Genomic DNA, 20,534 nt, shown 5'->3' with positions numbered 1-20,534 from the left:
ACCTAAGTAACCCTGTCAAGGAGTGGAATGTTAAACCACTTCTTCTGCATGTTGATGGAAAGGTTGTTTAGACAGGTTCTTCTCACAATGCATCAGGATCTCGTAAGGCAGAGGTGTCGAAAAGTTGTCTACCATGGACGGGCTGCACATTTTTTGGAGTTCCAGACAATAATTACAAAGCCAGATCAAACACGGAAGACAAACGAGTCAAGGTCAAAAACACAGGTCGAATAATGCAGACAGGAATAGCATTCACTGGACGGGGAAATCCCAGATGTCATGGTTTTTGTGGCTCGTTGGTCTAGGGGTATGATTCTCGCTTAGGGTGCGAGAGGTCCCGGGTTCAAATCCCGGACGAGCCCTCAACCCAGGAACACGTCTGCTTCTATTCAGTTGTCTGACTAACTTTGGAACTGTTGTGAACGTAAGCAACCCTATCAAGGAGTGGAATGTTCAACCACTTCACCTGTATGTTGATGGAAAGGTTGTTTATACAGGTTCTTCTCACAATGCCTCAGAATCTTATAAGGCAGAGGTGTCGACCACAGACCTGCTGCACATTCTTTTGAGTTCCAGACAATAATTACAAAGCCAGATCAAACACGGAAGACAAACGAGTCAAGGTCAAAAACACAGGTCGAATAATGCGGCCAAGCTAGATGCAGACGGTAATAGCATTCACTGGAGGGGGACATCCCAGATGTCTTGGTTTTCGTGGCTCGTTGGTCTAGGGGTATGATTCTCGCTTAGCATTCACTGGAGGGGGAAATCCCAGATGTCATGGTTTTCGTGGCTCGTTGGTCTTGGTTTATGATTCTTGCTTAGGGTGCGAGAGGTCTCGGGTTCAAATCCCAGACGAGCCCTCAGCGCAGAAACACGACTGCTTCTATTCAGTTGTCTGACTAACTTTGGAACTGTTGTGAACCTAAGCAACCCTGTCAAGGAGTGGAATGTTCAACCACTTCATCTGCATGTTGATGGAAAGTTTGTTTAGACAGGTTATTCTCACAATGCATCAGGATCTCGTAAGGCAGAGGTGTCAAAAAGTTGTGTACCATGGACGGGCAGCACATTTTTTGGAGTTCCAGACAATAATTACAAAGCAAGATCAAACACGTAAGACAAAGTCAAGGTCAAAAACACAGGTCGAATAATGCGGTCTTGCTAAATGCAGACGGGAATAGCATTCACTGGTTTTCGTGTCTCGTTATTCTAGGGGTATGATTCTCGCTTAGCATTCACTGGAGGGGGAAATCCCAGATGTCATGGTTTTCGTGGCTCGTTGGTCTAGGGGTATGATCTAATAAATCTAAGCAACCCTGTCAAGGAGTGGAATGTTAAACCAATTCACCTGTATGTTGATGGAAAGGTTGTTTATACAGGTTCTTCTCACAATGCCTCAGGATCTCATAAGGCAGAGGTGTCGACCACAGACTTGCTGCACATTTTTTTTAGTCCCAGACAATAATTACAAAGCCAGATCAAACACGGAAGACATAAACGAGTCAAGGTCAAAAACACAGGTCGAATAATACGGCCAAGCTAGATGCAGATGGTAATAGCATTCACTGGACCGGGACATTGCCGGTGGTCTTGGTTGGTTCGTTGGTCTAGGGTTATGATTCTGGCTTCGGGTGCGAGAGTTCCGGGGTTCAAATCCCGGACGAGCCCTCAGCGCAGGAACATGGCTGCTTCTATTCAGTTGTCTGACTAACTTTGGAACTGTTGTAAACCTTAGCATTCCTGTCAAGGAGTGGAATGTTCAACCACTTCAGCTGTATGTTGATGGAAAGGTTGTTTATACAGGTTCTTCTAACAATGCCTCAGGATCTCGTAAGGCAGAGGTGTCGACCACAGACCTGCTGCACATTTTTTTTAGTTCCAGACAATAATTACAAAGCCAGATCAAACACGGAGGACAAACGAGTCAAGGTCAAAAACACAGGTCGAATAATGCGGTCAAGCTAAATGCAGACGGGAATAGCATTCACTGGAGGGGGAAATCCCAGATGTCATGGTTTTTGTGGCTCGTTGGTTTAGGGGTATGATTCTCGCTTCGGGTGTGAGAGGTCCCGGGTTCAAATCCCGGACGAGCCCTCAGCGCAGGAACATGGCTGCTTCTATTCAGTTGTCTGACTAACTTTGGAACTGTTGTGAACCTTAGCATTCCTGTCAAGGAGTTAAGCTTTCAATCACTTTACCTGCATGTTGAAGGAATGGTTGCTTATACAGGTTCTTCTCACAATGCCTCAGGATCTCGTAAGGCAGAGGTGTCAAAGGTTTGTCGACCGCAGACGTGCTGAACATTTTTTTTGTTCCAGACAATAATTACAAAGCCAGATCAAACACGGCAGACATAAACGAGTCAAGGTCAAAAACACAGGTCGAATAATGCGGCCAAGCTAGATGCAGACGTTAATAGCATTCACTGTAAGGGGACATCCCATATTCAGGGAAAGGTTGTTTATACAGGTTCTTCTCACAATGCCTCAGGATCTCGTAAGGCAGAGGTGTCGACTACAGACCTGCTGCACATTTTTTGGAGTTCCAGACAATAATTACAAAGCCAGATCAAACACGGAAGACATAAACGAGTCAAGGTCAAAAACACAGGTCGAATAATGCGGCCAAGCTAGATGCAGACGGTAATAGCATTCACTGGAGGGAGACATCCCAGATTCAGGGAAAGGTTGTTTAGACAGGTTCTTCTCACAATGCATCAGGATCTCGTAAGGCAGAGGTGTCGAAAAGATGTGTACCACGGACGGGCTGCACATTTTTTTGAGTTCCAGACAATAATTACAAAGCCAGATCAAACACGGAAGACAAAAACGAGTCAAGGTCAAAAACACAGGGAGAATCCTGGCCAAGCTAGATGCAGACGGTAATAGCATTCACTGGAGGGGGACATCCCAGATATCATGGTTTTCGTGGCTCGTTGGTCTAGGGGTATGATCTAATGAATCTAAGCAACCCTGTCAAGGAGTGGAATGTTTAACCACTTCACCTGTATGTTGATGGAAAGGTTGTTTATACAGGTTCTTCTCACAATGCCTCAGGATCTCATAACGCAGAGGTGTCGACCACAGACTTGCTGCACATTTTTTTGAGTCCCAGACAATAATTACAAAGCCTGAACAAACACTGAAGACATAAACGAGTCAAGGTCAAAAACACAGGTCGAATAATGTGGTCAAGCTAAATGCAGACGGGAATAGCATTCACTGAAGGGGGAAATCCCAGATGTCATGGTTTCTGTGGCTCGTTGGTCTAGGGATATGATTCTGGCTTCGGGTGCGAGAGGTCCCGGGTTCAAATCCCAGACGAGCCCTCAGCGCAGGAACATGGCTGCTTCTATTCAGTTGTCTGACTAACTTTGTAACTGTTGTAAACCTTAGCATTCCTGTCAAGGAGTGGAATGTTCAACCACTTCAGCTGTATGTTGATGGAAAGGTTGTTTATACAGGTTCTTCTAACAATGCCTCAGGATCTCGTAAGGCAGAGGTGTCGACCACAGACCTGCTGCACATTTTTTTTAGTTCCAGACAATAATTACAAAGCCAGATCAAACACAGGTCAAAAACACAGGTCGAATAATGCGGCCAAGCTAGATGCAGATGGTAATAGCATTCACTGGAGGGGGAAATCCCAGATGTCGTGGTTTTTGTGGCTCATTGGTGTAGGGGTGTGATTTTTGCTTCGGGTGTGAGAGGTCCCGGGTTCAAATCCCAGACGAGCCCTTCGCGCAGGAACATGGCTGCTTCTATTCAGTTGTCTGACTAACTCTGGAACTGTTGTGAACCTTAGCATTCCTGTCAAGGAGTTAAGCTTTCAATCACTTCACCTGCATGTTGAAGGAATGGTTGCTTATACAGGTTCTTCTCACAATGCCTCAGGATCTCGTACGGTAGAGGTGTCAAAGGTTTGTCGACCACAGACCTGCTGCAGATTCTTTTTGTTCCAGACAATAATTACAAAGCCAGATCAAACACGGAAGACATAAACGCGTCAAGGTCAAAAACACAGGTCGAATAATGCGGCCAAGCTAGATGCAGACGGTAATAGCATTCACTGGAGGGGGACATCCCAGATGTCTTGGTTTTAGTGGCTCGTTGGTCTAGGGGTATGATTCTCGCTTTGGGTGCGAGAGGTCCCGGGTTCAAATCCCGGACGAGCCCTCAGCGCAGGAACATGGCTGCTGCTATTCAGTTGTCTGACTAACTTTGGAACTGTTGTGAACGTAAGCAACCCTTTCAAGGAGTGGAATGTTCAACCATTTCACCTGCATGTTGATGGAAAGGTTGTTTAAACAGGTTCTTCTTACAATGCATCAGAATCTCGTAAGGCAGAGGTGTCGAAAAGTTGTGTACCATGGACGGGCTGCACATTTTTTTGAGTTCCAGACAATAATGACAAAGCCTGATCAAACACGGAAGACAAACGAGTCAAGGTCAAAAACACAGGTCGAATAATGCAGACGGGAATAGCATTCACTGGAGGGGGACATCCCAGATGTCTTGGTTTTAGTGGCTCGTTGGTCTAGGGGTATGATTCTCGCTTTGGGTGCGAGAGGTCCCGGGTTCAAATCCCGGACGAGCCCTCAGCGCAGGAACATGGCTGCTGCTATTCAGTTGTCTGACTAACTTTGGAACTGTTGTGAACGTAAGCAACCCTATCAAGGAGTGGAATGTTCAACCACTTCACCTGTATGTTGATGGAAAGGTTGTTTATACAGGTTCTTCTCACAATGCCTCAGGATCTTATAAGGCAGAGGTGTCGACCACAGACCTGCTGCACATTTTTTTGAGTTCCAGACAATAGTTGTGTACCATGGACGGGCTGCACATTTTTTTGAGTTCCAGACAATAATGACAAAGCCTGATCAAACACGGAAGACAAACGAGTCAAGGTCAAAAACACAGGTCGAATAATGCAGACGGGAATAGCATTCACTGGAGGGGAACATCCCAGATGTCTTGGTTTTAGTGGCTCGTTGGTCTAGGGGTATGATTCTCGCTTTGGGTGCGAGAGGTCCCGGGTTCAAATCCCGGACGAGCCCTCAGCGCAGGAACACAACTGCTTCTATTCAGTTGTCTGACTAACTTTGGAACTGTTGTGAACCTAAGCAACCCTGTCAAGGAGTGGAATGTTCAACCACTTCATCTGCATGTTGATGGAAAGGTTGTTTAGACAGGTTCTTCTCACAATGCATCAGGATCTCGTAAGGCAGAGGTGTCGCGAAGTTGTGTACCATGGACGGGCTGCACATTTTTTGGAGTTCCAGACAATAATTACAAAGCCAGATCAATCACGGAAGACAAACGAGTCAAGGTCAAAAACACAGGTCGAATAATGCAGACGGGAATAGCATTCACTGGACGGGGAAATCCCAGATGTCTTGGTTTTTGTGGCTCGTTGGTCTAGGGGTATGATTCTCGCTTAGGGTGCGAGAGGTCCCGGGTTCAAATCCCGGACGAGCCCTCAACCCAGAAACACGTCTGCTTCTATTCAGTTGTCTGACTAACTTTGGAACTGTCGTGAACGTAAGCAACCCTTTCAAGGAGTGGAATGTTCAACCACTTCACCTGTATGTTGATGGAAAGGTTGTTTATACAGGTTCTTCTCACAATGCCTCAGGATCTTATAAGGCAGAGGTGTCGACCACAGACCTGCTGCACATTTTTTTGAGTTCCAGACAATAATTACAAAGTCAGATCAAACACGGAAGACAAACGAGTCAAGGTCAAAAACACAGGTCAAATAATGCGGTCAAGCTAAATGCAGACGGGAATAGCATTCACTGGAGGGGGACATCCCAGATGTCGTGGTTTTTGTGGCTCATTGGTGTAGGGGTGTGATTTTTGCTTCGGGTGCGAGAGGTCCCGGGTTCAAATCCCAGACGAGCCCTTCGCGCAGGAACATGGCTGCTTCTATTCAGTTGTCTGACTAACTCTGGAACTGTTGTGAACCTTAGCATTCCTGTCAAGGAGTTAAGCTTTCAGTCACTTCACCTGCATGTTGAAGGAATGGTTGCTTATACAGGTTCTTCTCACAATGCCTCAGGATCTCGTACGGTAGAGGTGTCAAAGGTTTGTCGACCACAGACCTGCTGCAGATTCTTTTTGTTCCAGACAATAATTACAAAGCCAGATCAAACACGGAAGACATAAACGCGTCAAGGTCAAAAACACAGGTCGAATAATGCGGCCAAGCTAGATGCAGACGGTAATAGCGTTCACTGGAGGGGGACATCCCAGATGTCTTGGTTTTAGTGGCTCGTTGGTCTAGGGGTATGATTCTCGCTTTGGGTGCGAGAGGTCCCGGGTTCAAATCCCGGACGAGCCCTCAGCGCAGGAACATGGCTGCTTCTATTCAGTTGTCTGACTAACTTTGGAACTGTTGTGAACCTAAGCAACCCTATCAAGGAGTGGAATGTTCAACCATTTCACCTGCATGTTGATGGAAAGGTTGTTTAAACAGGTTCTTCTTACAATGCATCAGAATCTCGTAAGGCAGAGGTGTCGAAAACTTGTGTACCATGGACGGGCTGCACATTTTTTTGAGTTCCAGACAATAATGACAAAGCCTGATCAAACACGGAAGACAAACGAGTCAAGGTCAAAAACACAGGTCGAATAATGCGGTTAAGCTAAATGCAGACAGGAATAGCATTCACTGCACGGGGAAATCCCAGATGTCATGGTTTTTGTGGCTCGTTGGTCTAGGGGTATGATTCTCGCTTAGGGTGCGAGAGGTCCCGGGTTCAAATCCCGGACGAACCCTCAGCGCAGGAACACAACTGCTTCTATTCAGTTGTCTGACTAACTTTGGAACTGTTGTGAACCTAAGCAACCCTGTCAAGGAGTGGAATGTTCAACCACTTCATCTGCATGTTGATGGAAAGGTTGTTTAGACAGGTTCTTCTCACAATGCATCAGGATCTCGTAAGGCAGAGGTGTCGCAAAGTTGTGTACCATGGACGGGCTGCACATTTTTTGGAGTTCCAGACAATAATTACAAAGCCAGATCAAACACGGAAGACAAACGAGTCAAGGTCAAAAACACAGGTCGAATAATGCAGACGGGAATAGCATTCACTGGACGGGGAAATCCCAGATGTCTTGGTTTTTGTGGCTCGTTGGTCTAGGGGTATGATTCTCGCTTAGGGTGCGAGAGGTCCCGGGTTCAAATCCCGGACGAGCCCTCAACCCAGAAACAGGTCTGCTTCTATTCAGTTGTCTGACTAACTTTGGAACTGTTGTGAACGTAAGCAACCCTATCAAGGAGTGGAATGTTCAACCACTTCACCTGTATGTTGATGGAAAGGTTGTTTATACAGGTTCTTCTCACAATGCCTCAGGATCTTATAAGGCAGAGGTGTCGACCACAGACCTGCTGCACATTTTTTTGAGTTCCAGACAATAATTACAAAGCCAGATCAAACACGGAGGACAAACGAGTCAAGGTCAAAAACACAGGTCGAATAATGCGGTCAAGCTAAATGCAGACGGGAATAGCATTCACTGGAGGGGGAAATCCCAGATGTCATGGTTTTTGTGGCTCGTTGGTCTAGGGGTATGATTCTCGCTTCGGGTGCGAGAGGTCCCGGGTTCAAATCCCGGACGAGCCCTCAGCGCAGGAACATGGCTGCTTCTATTCAGTTGTCTGACTAACTTTGAAACTGTTGTGAACCTTAGCATTCCTGTCAAGGAGTTAAGCTTTCAATCACTTTACCTGCATGTTGAAGGAATGGTTGCTTATACAGGTTCTTCTCACAATGCCTCAGGATTTCGTAAGGCAGAGGTGTCAAAGGTTTGTCGACCGCAGACGTGCTGAACATTTTTTTTGTTCCAGACAATAATTACAAAGCCAGATCAAACACGGCAGACATAAACGAGTCAAGGTCAAAAACACAGGTCGAATAATGCGGCCAAGCTAGATGCAGACGTTAATAGCATTCACTGTAAGGGGACATCCCAGATTCAGGGAAAGGTTGTTTATACAGGTTCTTCTCACAATGCCTCAGGATCTCGTAAGGCAGAGGTGTCGACTACAGACCTGCTGCACATTTTTTGGAGTTCCAGACAATAATTACAAAGCCAGATCAAACACGGAAGACATAAACGAGTCAAGGTCAAAAACACAGGTCGAATAATGCAGCCAAGCTAGATGCAGACGGTAATAGCATTCACTGGAGGGAGACATCCCAGATTCAGGGAAAGGTTGTTTAGACAGGTTCTTCTCACAATGCATCAGGATCTCGTAAGGCAGAGGTGTCGAAAAGATGTGTACCACGGACGGGCTGCACATTTTTTTGAGTTCCAGACAATAATTACAAAGCCAGATCAAACACGGAAGACAAAAACGAGTCAAGGTCAAAAACACAGGTCGAATAATGCGGCCAAGCTAGATGCAGACGGTAATAGCATTCACTGGAGGGAGACATCCCAGATTCAGGGAAAGGTTGTTTAGACAGGTTCTTCTCACAATGCCTCAGGATCTCGTAAGGCAGAGGTGTCGACTACAGACCTGCTGCACATTTTTTGGAGTTCCAGACAATAATTACAAAGCCAGATCAAACACGGAAGACATAAACGAGTCAAGGTCAAAAACACAGGTCGAATAATGCGGCCAAGCTAGATGCAGACGGTAATAGCATTCACTGGAGGGAGACATCCCAGATTCAGGGAAAGGTTGTTTAGACAGGTTCTTCTCACAATGCATCAGGATCTCGTAAGGCAGAGGTGTCGAAAAGATGTGTACCACGGACGGGCTGCACATTTTTTTGAGTTCCAGACAATAATTACAAAGCCAGATCAAACACGGAAGACAAAAACGAGTCAAGGTCAAAAACACAGGGAGAATCCTGGCCAAGCTAGATGCAGACGGTAATAGCATTCACTGGAGGGGGACATCCCAGATATCATGGTTTTCGTGGCTCGTTGGTCTAGGGGTATGATCTAATGAATCTAAGCAACCCTGTCAAGGAGTGGAATGTTTAACCACTTCACCTGTATGTTGATGGAAAGGTTGTTTATACAGGTTCTTCTCACAATGCCTCAGGATCTCATAACGCAGAGGTGTCGACCACAGACTTGCTGCACATTTTTTTGAGTCCCAGACAATAATTACAAAGCCTGATCAAACACTGAAGACATAAACGAGTCAAAGTCAAAAACACAGGTCGAATAATGCGGTCAAGCTAAATGCAGACGGGAATAGCATTCACTGAAGGGGGAAATCCCAGATGTCATGGTTTCTGTGGCTCGTTGGTCTAGGGATATGATTCTGGCTTCGGGTGCGAGAGGTCCCGGGTTCAAATCCCGGACGAGCCCTCAGCGCAGGAACATGGCTGCTTCTATTCAGTTGTCTGACTAACTTTGTAACTGTTGTAAACCTTAGCATTCCTGTCAAGGAGTGGAATGTTCAACCACTTCAGCTGTATGTTGATGGAAAGGTTGTTTATACAGGTTCTTCTAACAATGCCTCAGGATCTCGTAAGGCAGAGGTGTCGACCACAGACCTGCTGCACATTTTTTTTAGTTCCAGACAATAATTACAAAGCCAGATCAAACACAGGTCAAAAACACAGGTCGAATAATGCGGCCAAGCTAGATGCAGATGGTAATAGCATTCACTGGAGGGGGAAATCCCAGATGTCTTGGTTTTTGTGGCTCATTGGTGTAGGGGTGTGATTTTCGCTTCGGGTGCGAGAGGTCCCGGGTTCAAATCCCAGACGAGCCCTTCGCGCAGGAACATGGCTGCTTCTATTCAGTTGTCTGACTAACTCTGGAACTGTTGTGAACCTTAGCATTCCTGTCAAGGAGTTAAGCTTTCAATCACTTCACCTGCATGTTGAAGGAATGGTTGCTTATACAGGTTCTTCTCACAATGCCTCAGGATCTCGTACGGTAGAGGTGTCAAAGGTTTGTCGACCACAGACCTGCTGCAGATTCTTTTTGTTCCAGACAATAATTACAAAGCCAGATCAAACACGGAAGACATAAACGCGTCAAGGTCAAAAACACAGGTCGAATAATGCGGCCAAGCTAGATGCAGACGGTAATAGCATTCACTGGAGGGGGACATCCCAGATGTCTTGGTTTTAGTGGCTCGTTGGTCTAGGGGTATGATTCTCGCTTTGGGTGCGAGAGGTCCCGGGTTCAAATCCCGGACGAGCCCTCAGCGCAGGAACATGGCTGCTGCTATTCAGTTGTCTGACTAACTTTGGAACTGTTGTGAACCTAAGCAACCCTTTCAAGGAGTGGAATGTTCAACCATTTCACCTGCATGTTGATGGAAAGGTTGTTTAAACAGGTTCTTCTTACAATGCATCAGAATCTCGTAAGGCAGAGGTGTCGAAAAGTTGTGTACCATGGACGGGCTGCACATTTTTTTGAGTTCCAGACAATAATGACAATGCCTGATCAAACACGGAAGACAAACGAGTCAAGGTCAAAAACACAGGTCGAATAATGCAGACGGGAATAGCATTCACTGGAGGGGGACATCCCAGATGTCTTGGTTTTAGTGGCTCGTTGGTCTAGGGGTATGATTCTCGCTTTGGGTGCGAGAGGTCCCGGGTTCAAATCCCGGACGAGCCCTCAGCGCAGGAACATGGCTGCTGCTATTCAGTTGTCTGACTAACTTTGGAACTGTTGTGAACGTAAGCAACCCTATCAAGGAGTGGAATGTTCAACCACTTCACCTGTATGTTGATGGAAAGGTTGTTTATACAGGTTCTTCTCACAATGCCTCAGGATCTTATAAGGCAGAGGTGTCGACCACAGACCTGCTGCACATTTTTTTGAGTTCCAGACAATAGTTGTGTACCATGGACGGGCTGCACATTTTTTTGAGTTCCAGACAATAATGACAAAGCCTGATCAAACACGGAAGACAAACGAGTCAAGGTCAAAAACACAGGTCGAATAATGCAGACGGGAATAGCATTCACTGGAGGGGAACATCCCAAATGTCTTGGTTTTAGTGGCTCGTTGGTCTAGGGGTATGATTCTCGCTTTGGGTGCGAGAGGTCCCGGGTTCAAATCCCGGACGAGCCCTCAGCGCAGGAACACAACTGCTTCTATTCAGTTGTCTGACTAACTTTGGAACTGTTGTGAACCTAAGCAACCCTGTCAAGGAGTGGAATGTTCAACCACTTCATCTGCATGTTGATGGAAAGGTTGTTTAGACAGGTTCTTCTCACAATGCATCAGGATCTCGTAAGGCAGAGGTGTCGCAAAGTTGTGTACCATGGACGGGCTGCACATTTTTTGGAGTTCCAGACAATAATTACAAAGCCAGATCAATCACGGAAGACAAACGAGTCAAGGTCAAAAACACAGGTCGAATAATGCAGACGGGAATAGCATTCACTGGACGGGGAAATCCCAGATGTCTTGGTTTTTGTGGCTCGTTGGTCTAGGGGTATGATTCTCGCTTAGGGTGCGAGAGGTCCCGGGTTCAAATCCCGGACGAGCCCTCAACCCAGAAACACGTCTGCTTCTATTCAGTTGTCTGACTAACTTTGGAACTGTCGTGAACGTAAGCAACCCTTTCAAGGAGTGGAATGTTCAACCACTTCACCTGTATGTTGATGGAAAGGTTGTTTATACAGGTTCTTCTCACAATGCCTCAGGATCTTATAAGGCAGAGGTGTCGACCACAGACCTGCTGCACATTTTTTTGAGTTCCAGACAATAATTACAAAGTCAGATCAAACACGGAAGACAAACGAGTCAAGGTCAAAAACACAGGTCAAATAATGCGGTCAAGCTAAATGCAGACGGGAATAGCATTCACTGGACGGGGAAATCCCAGATGTCATGGTTTTTGTGGCTCGTTGGTCTAGGGGTATGATTCTCGCTTCGGGTGCGAGAGGTCCCGGGTTCAAATCCCGGACGAGCCCTCAGCGCAGGAACATGACTGCTTCTATTCAGTTGTCTGACTAACTTTGGAACTGTTGTGAACCTTAGCATTCCTGTCAAGGAGTTAAGCTTTTAATCACTTTACCTGCATGTTGAAGGAATGGTTGCTTATACAGGTTCTTCTCACAATGCCTCAGGATCTTGTAAGGCAGAGGTGTCAAAGGTTTGTCGACCGCAGACGTGCTGAACATTTTTTTTGTTCCAGACAATAATTACAAAGCCAGATCAAACACGGCAGACATAAACGAGTCAAGGTCAAAAACACAGGTCGAATAATGCGGCCAAGCTAGATGCAGACGTTAATAGCATTCACTGTAAGGGGACATCCCAGATTCAGGGAAAGGTTGTTTATACAGGTTCTTCTCACAATGCCTCAGGATCTCGTAAGGCAGAGGTGTCGACTACAGACCTGCTGCACATTTTTTGGAGTTCCAGACAATAATTACAAAGCCAGATCAAACACGGAAGACATAAACGAGTCAAGGTCAAAAACACAGGTCGAATAATGCGGCCAAGCTAGATGCAGACGGTAATAGCATTCACTGGAGGGAGACATCCCAGATTCAGGGAAAGGTTGTTTAGACAGGTTCTTCTCACAATGCATCAGGATCTCGTAAGGCAGAGGTGTCGAAAAGATGTGTACCACGGACGGGCTGCACATTTTTTTGAGTTCCAGACAATAATTACAAAGCCAGATCAAACACGGAAGACAAAAACGAGTCAAGGTCAAAAACACAGGGAGAATCCTGGCCAAGCTAGATGCAGACGGTAATAGCATTCACTGGAGGGGGACATCCCAGATATCATGGTTTTCGTGGCTCGTTGGTCTAGGGGTATGATCTAATGAATCTAAGCAACCCTGTCAAGGAGTGGAATGTTTAACCACTTCACCTGTATGTTGATGGAAAGGTTGTTTATACAGGTTCTTCTCACAATGCCTCAGGATCTCATAACGCAGAGGTGTCGACCACAGACTTGCTGCACATTTTTTTGAGTCCCAGACAATAATTACAAAGCCTGATCAAACACTGAAGACATAAACGAGTCAAGGTCAAAACCACAGGTCGAATAATGTGGTCAAGCTAAATGCAGACGGGAATAGCATTCACTGAAGGGGGAAATCCCAGATGTCATGGTTTCTGTGGCTCGTTGGTCTAGGGATATGATTCTGGCTTCGGGTGCGAGAGGTCCCGGGTTCAAATCCCGGACGAGCCCTCAGCGCAGGAACATGGCTGCTTCTATTCAGTTGTCTGACTAACTTTGGAACTGTTGTAAACCTTAGCATTCCTGTCAAGGAGTGGAATGTTCAACCACTTCAGTTGTATGTTGATGGAAAGGTTGTTTATACAGGTTCTTCTAACAATGCCTCAGGATCTCGTAAGGCAGAGGTGTCGACCACAGACCTGCTGCACATTTTTTTTAGTTCCAGACAATAATTACAAAGCCAGATCAAACACAGGTCAAAAACACAGGTCGAATAATGCGGCCAAGCTAGATGCAGATGGTAATAGCATTCACTGGAGGGGGAAATCCCAGATGTCGTGGTTTTTGTGGCTCATTGGTGTAGGGGTGTGATTTTTGCTTCGGGTGTGAGAGGTCCCGGGTTCAAATCCCAGACGAGCCCTTCGCGCAGGAACATGGCTGCTTCTATTCAGTTGTCTGACTAACTCTGGAACTGTTGTGAACCTAAGCAACCCTTTCAAGGAGTGGAATGTTCAACCATTTCACCTGCATGTTGATGGAAAGGTTGTTTGAACAGGTTCTTCTCACAATGCATCAGAATCTCGTATGGCAGAGGTGTCGAAAACTTGTGTACCACGGACGGGCTGCACATTTTTTGGAGTTCCAGACAATAATGACAAAGCCTGATCAAACACGGAAGACAAACGAGTCAAGGTCAAAAACACATGTCGAATAATGCGGTCAAGCTAAATGCAGACGGGAATAGCATTCACTGGAGGGGGACATCCCAGATGTCATGGTTTTTGTGGCTCGTTGGTCTAGGGTTATGATTCCCGCTTCGGGTGCGAGAGGTCCCGGCTTCAAATCCCAGACGAGCCCTCAGCGCAGGAACATGGCTGCTTCTATTCAGTTGTCTGACTAACTTTGGAACTGTTGTGAACCTAAGCAACCCTATCAAGGAGTGGAATGTTCAACCATTTCACCTGCATGTTGATGGAAAGGTTGTTTAAACAGGTTCTTCTTACAATGCATCAGAATCTCGTAAGGCAGAGGTGTCGAAAAGTTGTGTACCATGGACGGGCTGCACATTTTTTTGAGTTCCAGACAATAATGACAAAGCCTGATCAAACACGGAAGACAAACGAGTCAAGGTCAAAAACACAGGTCGAATAATGCGGTTAAGCTAAATGCAGACAGGAATAGCATTCACTGGACGGGGAAATCCCAGATGTCATGGTTTTTGTGGCTCGTTGGTCTAGGGGTATGATTCTCGCTTAGGGTGCGAGAGGTCCCGGGTTCAAATCCCGGACGAACCCTCAGCGCAGGAACACAACTGCTTCTATTCAGTTGTCTGACTAACTTTGGAACTGTTGTGAACCTAAGCAACCCTGTCAAGGAGTGGAATGTTCAACCACTTCATCTGCATGTTGATGGAAAGGTTGTTTAGACAGGTTCTTCTCACAATGCATCAGGATCTCGTAAGGCAGAGGTGTCGCAAAGTTGTGTACCATGGACGGGCTGCACATTTTTTGGAGTTCCAGACAATAATTACAAAGCCAGATCAAACACGGAAGACATAAACGAGTCAAGGTCAAAAACACAGGTCGAATAATGCGGCCAAGCTAGATGCAGACGGTAATAGCATTCACTGGAGGGAGACATCCCAGATTCAGGGAAAGGTTGTTTAGACAGGTTCTTCTCACAATGCATCAGGATCTCGTAAGGCAGAGGTGTCGAAAAGATGTGTACCACGGACGGGCTGCACATTTTTTTGAGTTCCAGACAATAATTACAAAGCCAGATCAAACACGGAAGACAAAAACGAGTCAAGGTCAAAAACACAGGGAGAATCCTGGCCAAGCTAGATGCAGACTTTAATAGCATTCACTGGAGGGGGACATCCCAGATATCATGGTTTTCGTGGCTCGTTGGTCTAGGGGTATGATCTAATGAATCTAAGCAACCCTGTCAAGGAGTGGAATGTTTAACCACTTCACCTGTATGTTGATGGAAAGGTTGTTTATACAGGTTCTTCTCACAATGCCTCAGGATCTCATAACGCAGAGGTGTCGACCACAGACTTGCTGCACATTTTTTTGAGTCCCAGACAATAATTACAAAGCCTGATCAAACACTGAAGACATAAACGAGTCAAGGTCAAAACCACAGGTCGAATAATGTGGTCAAGCTAAATGCAGACGGGAATAGCATTCACTGAAGGGGGAAATCCCAGATGTCATGGTTTCTGTGGCTCGTTGGTCTAGGGATATGATTCTGGCTTCGGGTGCGAGAGTTCCCGGGTTCAAATCCCGGACGAGCCCTCAGCGCAGGAACATGGCTCCTTCTATTCAGTTGTCTGACTAACTTTGGAACTGTTGTAAACCTTAGCATTCCTGTCAAGGAGTGGAATGTTCAACCACTTCAGCTGTATGTTGATGGAAAGGTTGTTTATACAGGTTCTTCTAACAATGCCTCAGGATCTCGTAAGGCAGAGGTGTCGACCACAGACCTGCTGCACATTTTTTTTAGTTCCAGACAATAATTACAAAGCCAGATCAAACACAGGTCAAAAACACAGGTCGAATAATGCGGCCAAGCTAGATGCAGATGGTAATAGCATTCACTGAAGGGGGAAATCCCAGATGTCGTGGTTTTTGTGGCTCATTGGTGTAGGGGTGTGATTTTTGCTTCGGGTGCGAGAGGTCCCGGGTTCAAATCCCAGACGAGCCCTTCGCGCAGGAACATGGCTGCTTCTATTCAGTTGTCTGACTAACTCTGGAACTGTTGTGAACCTTAGCATTCCTGTCAAGGAGTTAAGCTTTCAGTCACTTCACCTGCATGTTGAAGGAATGGTTGCTTATACAGGTTCTTCTCACAATGCCTCAGGATCTCGTACGGTAGAGGTGTCAAAGGTTTGTCGACCACAGACCTGCTGCAGATTCTTTTTGTTCCAGACAATAATTACAAAGCCAGATCAAACACGGAAGACATAAACGCGTCAAGGTCAAAAACACAGGTCGAATAATGCGGCCAAGCTAGATGCAGACGGTAATAGCGTTCACTGGAGGGGGACATCCCAGATGTCTTGGTTTTAGTGGCTCGTTGGTCTAGGGGTATGATTCTCGCTTTGGGTGCGAGAGGTCCCGGGTTCAAATCCCGGACGAGCCCTCAGCGCAGGAACATGGCTGCTTCTATTCAGTTGTCTGACTAACTTTGGAACTGTTGTGAACCTAAGCAACCCTATCAAGGAGTCGAATGTTCAACCATTTCACCTGCATGTTGATGGAAAGGTTGTTTGAACAGGTTCTTCTTACAATGCATCAGAATCTCGTATGGCAGAGGTGTCGAAAAGTTGTGTACCACGGACGGGCTGCACATTTTTTGGAATTCCAGACAATAATGACAAAGCCTGATCAAACACGGAAGACAAATGAGTCAAGGTCAAAAACACATGTCGAATAATGCGGTCAAGCTAAATGCAGACGGGAATAGCATTCACTGGAGGGGGAAATCCCAGATGTCATGGTTTTTGTGGCTCGTTGGTCTAGGGTTATGATTCCCGCTTCGGGTGCGAGAGGTCCCGGGTTCAAATCCCAGACGAGCCCTCAGCGCAGGAACATGGCTGCTTCTATTCAGTTGTCTGACTAACTTTGGAACTGTCGTGAACCTAAGCAACCCTATCAAGGAGTGGAATGTTCAACCATTTCACCTGCATGTTGATGGAAAGGTTGTTTAAACAGGTTCTTCTTACAATGCATCAGAATCTCGTAAGGCAGAGGTGTCGAAAAGTTGTGTACCATGGACGGGCTGCACATTTTTTTGAGTTCCAGACAATAATGACAAAGCCTGATCAAACACGGAAGACAAACGAGTCAAGGTCAAAAACACAGGTCGAATAATGCGGTTAAGCTAAATGCAGACAGGAATAGCATTCACTGCACGGGGAAATCCCAGATGTCATGGTTTTTGTGGCTCGTTGGTCTAGGGGTATGATTCTCGCTTAGGGTGCGAGAGGTCCCGGGTTCAAATCCCGGACGAACCCTCAGCGCAGGAACACAACTGCTTCTATTCAGTTGTCTGACTAACTTTGGAACTGTTGTGAACCTAAGCAACCCTGTCAAGGAGTGGAATGTTCAACCACTTCATCTGCATGTTGATGGAAAGGTTGTTTAGACAGGTTCTTCTCACAATGCATCAGGATCTCGTAAGGCAGAGGTGTCGCAAAGTTGTGTACCATGGACGGGCTGCACATTTTTTGGAGTTCCAGACAATAATTACAAAGCCAGATCAAACACGGAAGACAAACGAGTCAAGGTCAAAAACACAGGTCGAATAATGCAGACGGGAATAGCATTCACTGGACGGGGAAATCCCAGATGTCTTGGTTTTTGTGGCTCGTTGGTCTAGGGGTATGATTCTCGCTTAGGGTGCGAGAGGTCCCGGGTTCAAATCCTGGACGAGCCCTCAACCCAGAAACAGGTCTGCTTCTATTCAGTTGTCTGACTAACTTTGGAACTGTTGTGAACGTAAGCAACCCTATCAAGGAGTGGAATGTTCAACCACTTCACCTGTATGTTGATGGAAAGGTTGTTTATACAGGTTCTTCTCACAATGCCTCAGGATCTTATAAGGCAGAGGTGTCGACCACAGACCTGCTGCACATTTTTTTGAGTTCCAGACAATAATTACAAAGCCAGATCAAACACGGAGGACAAACGAGTCAAGGTCAAAAACACAGGTCGAATAATGCGGTCAAGCTAAATGCAGACAGGAATAGCATTCACTGGAGGGGGAAATCCCAGATGTCATGGTTTTTGTGGCTCGTTGGTCTAGGGGTATGATTCTCGCTTCGGGTGCGAGAGGTCCCGGGTTCAAATCCCGGACGAGCCCTCAGCGCAGGAACATGGCTGCTTCTATTCAGTTGTCTGACTAACTTTGAAACTGTTGTGAACCTTAGCATTCCTGTCAAGGAGTTAAGCTTTCAATCACTTTACCTGCATGTTGAAGGAATGGTTGCTTATACAGGTTCTTCTCACAATGCCTCAGGATTTCGTAAGGCAGAGGTGTCAAAGGTTTGTCGACCGCAGACGTGCTGAACATTTTTTTTGTTCCAGACAATAATTACAAAGCCAGATCAAACACGGCAGACATAAACGAGTCAAGGTCAAAAACACAGGTCGAATAATGCGGCCAAGCTAGATGCAGACGTTAATAGCATTCACTGTAAGGGGACATCCCAGATTCAGGGAAAGGTTGTTTATACAGGTTCTTCTCACAATGCCTCAGGATCTCGTAAGGCAGAGGTGTCGACTACAGACCTGCTGCACATTTTTTGGAGTTCCAGACAATAATTACAAAGCCAGATCAAACACGGAAGACATAAACGAGTCAAGGTCAAAAACACAGGTCGAATAATGTAGCCAAGCTAGATGCAGACGGTAATAGCATTCACTGGAGGGAGACATCCCAGATTCAGGGAAAGGTTGTTTAGACAGGTTCTTCTCACAATGCATCAGGATCTCGTAAGGCAGAGGTGTCGAAAAGATGTGTACCACGGACGGGCTGCACATTTTTTTGAGTTCCAGACAATAATTACAAAGCCAGATCAAACACGGAAGACAAAAACGAGTCAAGGTCAAAAACACAGGGAGAATCCTGGCCAAGCTAGATGCAGACGGTAATAGCATTCACTGGAGGGGGACATCCCAGATATCATGGTTTTCGTGGCTCGTTGGTCTAGGGGTATGAACTAATGAATCTAAGCAACCCTGTCAAGGAGTGGAATGTTTAACCACTTCACCTGTATGTTGATGGAAAGGTTGTTTATACAGGTTCTTCTCACAATGCCTCAGGATCTCATAACGCAGAGGTGTCGACCACAGACTTGCTGCACATTTTTTTGAGTCCCAGACAATAATTACAAAGCCTGATCAAACACTGAAGACATAAACGAGTCAAGGTCAAAAACACAGGTCGAATAATGTGGTCAAGCTAAATGCAGACGGGAATAGCATTCACTGAAGGGGGAAAACCCAGATGTCATGGTTTCTGTGGCTCGTTGGTCTAGGGATATGATTCTGGCTTCGGGTGCGAGAGGTCCCGGGTTCAAATCCCGGACGAGCCCTCAGCGCAGGAACATGGCTGCTTCTATTCAGTTGTCTGACTAACTTTGAAACTGTTGTGAACCTTAGCATTCCTGTCAAGGAGTTAAGCTTTCAATCACTTTACCTGCATGTTGAAGGAATGGTTGCTTATACAGGTTCTTCTCACAATGCCTCAGGATTTCGTAAGGCAGAGGTGTCAAAGGTTTGTCGACCGCAGACGTGCTGAACATTTTTTTTGTTCCAGACAATAATTACAAAGCCAGATCAAACACGGCAGACATAAACGAGTCAAGGTCAAAAACACAGGTCGAATAATGCGGCCAAGCTAGATGCAGACGTTAATAGCATTCACTGTAAGGGGACATCCCAGATTCAGGGAAAGGTTGTTTATACAGGTTCTTCTCACAATGCCTCAGGATCTCGTAAGGCAGAGGTGTCGACTACAGACCTGCTGCACATTTTTTGGAGTTCCAGACAATAATTACAAAGCCAGATCAAACACGGAAGACATAAACGAGTCAAGGTCAAAAACACAGGTCGAATAATGTAGCCAAGCTAGATGCAGACGGTAATAGCATTCACTGGAGGGAGACATCCCAGATTCAGGGAAAGGTTGTTTAGACAGGTTCTTCTCACAATGCATCAGGATCTCGTAAGGCAGAGGTGTCGAAAAGATGTGTACCACGGACGGGCTGCACATTTTTTTGAGTTCCAGACAATAATTACAAAGCCAGATCAAACACGGAAGACAAAAACGAGTCAAGGTCAAAAACACAGGGAGAATCCTGGCCAAGCTAGATGCAGACGGTAATAGCATTCACTGGAGGGGGACATCCCAGATATCATGGTTTTCGTGGCTCGTTGGTCTAGGGGTATGAACTAATGAATCTAAGCAACCCTGTCAAGGAGTGGAATGTTTAACCACTTCACCTGTATGTTGATGGAAAGGTTGTTTATACAGGTTCTTCTCACAATGCCTCAGGATCTCATAACGCAGAGGTGTCGACCACAGACTTGCTGCACATTTTTTTGAGTCCCAGACAATAATTACAAAGCCTGATCAAACACTGAAGACATAAACGAGTCAAGGTCAAAAACACAGGTCGAATAATGTGGTCAAGCTAAATGCAGACGGGAATAGCATTCACTGAAGGGGGAAAACCCAGATGTCATGGTTTCTGTGGCTCGTTGGTCTAGGGATATGATTCTGGCTTCGGGTGCGAGAGGTCCCGGGTTCAAATCCCGGACGAGCCCTCAGCGCAGGAACATGGCTGCTTCTGTTCAGTTGTCTGACTAACTTTGGAACTGTTGTAAACCT

The 20,534-nt window shown here is 46.0% G+C and overlaps 1 long non-coding RNA gene and 24 other non-coding genes across 25 annotated transcripts in view; all 25 read left to right on the top strand.

Annotated features, from left to right (window-relative positions):
• Window positions 1–20,534, top strand: part of LOC128366282 (uncharacterized) — a 299,888-nt gene that overhangs the window by 82,272 nt on the left and 197,082 nt on the right. The gene's annotated exons all lie outside the window — the stretch shown is intronic.
• On the top strand, window positions 291–362 carry trnap-agg (transfer RNA proline (anticodon AGG)). Its single transcript has one exon. It is a non-coding gene; the product is annotated as a tRNA-Pro (tRNA).
• Window positions 2,026–2,097, top strand: trnap-cgg (transfer RNA proline (anticodon CGG)). The gene has a single exon. It is a non-coding gene; the product is annotated as a tRNA-Pro (tRNA).
• On the top strand, window positions 4,107–4,178 carry trnap-ugg (transfer RNA proline (anticodon UGG)). The gene has a single exon. It is a non-coding gene; the product is annotated as a tRNA-Pro (tRNA).
• Window positions 4,529–4,600, top strand: trnap-ugg (transfer RNA proline (anticodon UGG)). The gene has a single exon. It is a non-coding gene; the product is annotated as a tRNA-Pro (tRNA).
• On the top strand, window positions 4,988–5,059 carry trnap-ugg (transfer RNA proline (anticodon UGG)). Its single transcript has one exon. It is a non-coding gene; the product is annotated as a tRNA-Pro (tRNA).
• trnap-agg (transfer RNA proline (anticodon AGG)) lies at window positions 5,410–5,481 on the top strand. Its single transcript has one exon. It is a non-coding gene; the product is annotated as a tRNA-Pro (tRNA).
• Window positions 6,274–6,345, top strand: trnap-ugg (transfer RNA proline (anticodon UGG)). The gene has a single exon. It is a non-coding gene; the product is annotated as a tRNA-Pro (tRNA).
• trnap-agg (transfer RNA proline (anticodon AGG)) lies at window positions 6,711–6,782 on the top strand. The gene has a single exon. It is a non-coding gene; the product is annotated as a tRNA-Pro (tRNA).
• Window positions 7,133–7,204, top strand: trnap-agg (transfer RNA proline (anticodon AGG)). Its single transcript has one exon. It is a non-coding gene; the product is annotated as a tRNA-Pro (tRNA).
• trnap-cgg (transfer RNA proline (anticodon CGG)) lies at window positions 7,559–7,630 on the top strand. The gene has a single exon. It is a non-coding gene; the product is annotated as a tRNA-Pro (tRNA).
• On the top strand, window positions 9,264–9,335 carry trnap-cgg (transfer RNA proline (anticodon CGG)). Its single transcript has one exon. It is a non-coding gene; the product is annotated as a tRNA-Pro (tRNA).
• Window positions 10,111–10,182, top strand: trnap-ugg (transfer RNA proline (anticodon UGG)). Its single transcript has one exon. It is a non-coding gene; the product is annotated as a tRNA-Pro (tRNA).
• On the top strand, window positions 10,533–10,604 carry trnap-ugg (transfer RNA proline (anticodon UGG)). The gene has a single exon. It is a non-coding gene; the product is annotated as a tRNA-Pro (tRNA).
• Window positions 10,992–11,063, top strand: trnap-ugg (transfer RNA proline (anticodon UGG)). The gene has a single exon. It is a non-coding gene; the product is annotated as a tRNA-Pro (tRNA).
• trnap-agg (transfer RNA proline (anticodon AGG)) lies at window positions 11,414–11,485 on the top strand. Its single transcript has one exon. It is a non-coding gene; the product is annotated as a tRNA-Pro (tRNA).
• trnap-cgg (transfer RNA proline (anticodon CGG)) lies at window positions 11,840–11,911 on the top strand. Its single transcript has one exon. It is a non-coding gene; the product is annotated as a tRNA-Pro (tRNA).
• On the top strand, window positions 13,074–13,145 carry trnap-cgg (transfer RNA proline (anticodon CGG)). Its single transcript has one exon. It is a non-coding gene; the product is annotated as a tRNA-Pro (tRNA).
• trnap-agg (transfer RNA proline (anticodon AGG)) lies at window positions 14,357–14,428 on the top strand. Its single transcript has one exon. It is a non-coding gene; the product is annotated as a tRNA-Pro (tRNA).
• trnap-ugg (transfer RNA proline (anticodon UGG)) lies at window positions 16,209–16,280 on the top strand. The gene has a single exon. It is a non-coding gene; the product is annotated as a tRNA-Pro (tRNA).
• Window positions 17,083–17,154, top strand: trnap-agg (transfer RNA proline (anticodon AGG)). The gene has a single exon. It is a non-coding gene; the product is annotated as a tRNA-Pro (tRNA).
• On the top strand, window positions 17,505–17,576 carry trnap-agg (transfer RNA proline (anticodon AGG)). Its single transcript has one exon. It is a non-coding gene; the product is annotated as a tRNA-Pro (tRNA).
• trnap-cgg (transfer RNA proline (anticodon CGG)) lies at window positions 17,931–18,002 on the top strand. Its single transcript has one exon. It is a non-coding gene; the product is annotated as a tRNA-Pro (tRNA).
• Window positions 19,165–19,236, top strand: trnap-cgg (transfer RNA proline (anticodon CGG)). Its single transcript has one exon. It is a non-coding gene; the product is annotated as a tRNA-Pro (tRNA).
• Window positions 20,399–20,470, top strand: trnap-cgg (transfer RNA proline (anticodon CGG)). The gene has a single exon. It is a non-coding gene; the product is annotated as a tRNA-Pro (tRNA).

This window comes from Scomber japonicus, chromosome 10, assembly GCF_027409825.1.
Source record: "Scomber japonicus isolate fScoJap1 chromosome 10, fScoJap1.pri, whole genome shotgun sequence".
In the NCBI taxonomy this organism is placed as follows: domain Eukaryota; kingdom Metazoa; phylum Chordata; class Actinopteri; order Scombriformes; family Scombridae; genus Scomber; species Scomber japonicus.
The sequence above is the reverse complement of the archived record's forward strand: the minus strand, read 5'-3'. Positions and strand labels throughout refer to the sequence as shown.